A 2,627-nucleotide genomic window follows, 5' to 3' on the forward strand; every position below is an offset into this window, starting at 1 on the left:
AACTGTGTACCTCATTGCCCCCACCACTTCCAATATAGAGGAAAATAAGTAGTCTAGAATGAACTTTTACATATACTTATTTGATATTCAAAATGAACAATAAAATAATAGAAACAATTTTTTTGATTGTTTCACACTTTTCATTCACCCTAACACAGTTATACTGCAAAAGCTCTAGTAGAATTTATACATGTACAATTAAAAGAAAATCCTCATGAACATTTGCATAAAAAATTAGAACTTTGTTTTTTGTGCTTTCAGTTTCACAAATTCATAAACAAGTTCTTTGAGGCAAAGTTTTCCAGCTATTTCATGTTCTGTTGACACAGTGGTCAGTCCAACAAGATTCTCTTGCAGCATAGAAGAAATAAGGTATGTCTTGATTCATTTTAGCTTTGAGAAGGTATGCTCCCCGCTAGCATCAGAAACTGAGAGAGTCAAGAGAATGTGGACAGCAATGAAGATGTTGGGAAAACTGTCTGTCAGTTTGTTTAGAAATAACCTTCAGTACATCTTGAGGTATAAGACATTTTGGAAGTTGTGAAATAGCCTGCAGTTCACTGCACAAATCTGCAGCATCAATATCTTTTAGAATTTCCATGATGTCATGCAGACTCTAGCTTCAAGCAACGTTCCATTATCTGTTTTGATGTCTTATTTTGCAAACTGTGGACATCATGGAGGAAACCAAACACTGAATCAAGCTGCTGTATCTGTTCAAATCACTCTTTATTGCAGTGTCAAGGACTGCAAAATAGAAGCTTTTTTTGAATTTTTGTTTTGGGTCCTGAACTGACTCATCTTTTGCTTCATATGTGAACTGCTGCTTCTTTCTCCGAATGCGTACTGGTTCTGGTTCAAAGTTTGTTGGTATCTCGAACTCTTCAGCAAGTCTCACGAACATCTAGCAGTGTCTTTTCAAACTCTTTATCACTCCTGCATTCCTCCAGAAACTTTTTGGTTTGTTTCAGTCGTTGGTTAGTAGAATGTATGTCAAAGTCCTTTGCCTGAAGTTGCTTACTAGTAAGGTTGATCTCAAAAAGAATGTTATACCACAAAATGAGTGAAACCACAAATTTGAATGTGGAAAGGCCATTTGCAAGAGCTTCTGCATCAGCATGTGTCATATTGCCAGATAATGCTGTGAGGATAGTATCATCAGAAATGTCAATTAGTGCATCATAGATATTACCAAGCTCATAGCGAAGAGGCTTCAAGGCATCAATTCGACTCTCCCATTTTGTTTCACTCAGTGGTTTCACAGTTAGAGAAGGCACATGGCAACTAAGAACTTCCCAACAGTATGTTGAACCTGAGAAAAACACCTAAATGCATTGCACTAAGTCAAAGAAATTACTTGCCTCCAAACAACATCTGGCAGCATCATTGACAACCAGATTCAGAGTATGTGTACTGCAAGGAACACAAAAGGCCCAAGGATTAATTTCTATTATTCTCCTTTGTACACCATTGTCTTTACCCTTCATATTAGTTCCATTGTCATAGCCTTGGCTACGTAAGCCCTCAACAGATAATGATATTCTTTCAAGCTCTTGTTAGAATGCTTTCAGTCACAAAAGCACCAGTCATCTCCTTCAACAGTACAAACCCCCCAAAATGTTCCTGTATGATCACTTCAGCATTATCCACATCTGCAGATTTTGCCACATCTACAAAGCGAATGATCACTGTCATCTGCTCAACATGACTCGTATCTTGTGTACAGTCCAGAATTATTGAGATGTATTTTGCAGAATGGGCAGCTTCTAAGATTTTTCTCTTTAATAGCATTTGCTAGGAGTTGAATCAATTCATTCTGCAACCTTTTCCCAAGATAACGAACATGTGTTTCACAGTCACTTATTTTACGCATATGCTCCTTCATGACTATGTCAAACAAAGCCAGGTATACAATAAATTTTAAGAAGTTTCCATTTACCAGCACTGTATAATTTTTCGTTTGTCCCATGGAATGCCACGTTTTGTCCACCAAGAACTCTTGCCCACTGAAGCAATCAGTTGCTCCAGTATTTGCTGCCAGTATTCTTCTTCTCACTTGATCCCATGTAAATTTTCTTCATCAGTCGTTTCCTGTTTCAGCAATCGTACTCCAATCATTTATAGACATTATAAAATTGAGAATATTAAACATGATCACTTGGGTGTACCTACAATAATAATTACATTTGTACATCAGTTCTACATCATAAATTAGATGAGATCTACAAAACCGAACTAAGAAATTCCTGCTTTGACGCTTGTTTGCTGAATTACAGGCACAATTGGTAGAAAGGAGAAGGGTGGTTGGAAGGGAGAAGGAAGTTGTAAGAAATCAGTGTCATGACCTGTAAGATGGTATAGGAGTAGGGGTTCATCTTTTAGGATGACATTGCCAGCAGTATGCTCTTGTCGTACGTCCACTTGAGAGTCACAAGGGGAGCACGAGAGAGCCGTGAAGTGCACTTAGAGCCACGCCCAATCCCTTGATGTAGCTGTGTGGAAGTAACCAGGGGTTCTAGCTGTGATGATGGTCAATTTTAGTGATCTTTTCTCTGAGATCTTTTCAGAGGTCTTTCTCCCCTTACCAAACCAAAGGTCTTAGACCAAGGTGGAGCCATAGCCGGCTA

The 2,627-nt window shown here is 38.4% G+C and overlaps 1 pseudogene; it reads right to left on the reverse strand.

Annotated features, from left to right (window-relative positions):
* Positions 1-600: 600 nt before the first annotated feature.
* On the reverse strand, positions 601-1,969 carry LOC109298382 (annotated as a pseudogene).
* Positions 1,970-2,627: the final 658 nt, after the last annotated feature.

This window comes from Gavialis gangeticus, unplaced genomic scaffold (genome assembly GCF_001723915.1).
Source record: "Gavialis gangeticus isolate Ggan-Ray unplaced genomic scaffold, GavGan_comp1, whole genome shotgun sequence".
NCBI lineage: Eukaryota > Metazoa > Chordata > Crocodylia > Gavialidae > Gavialis > Gavialis gangeticus.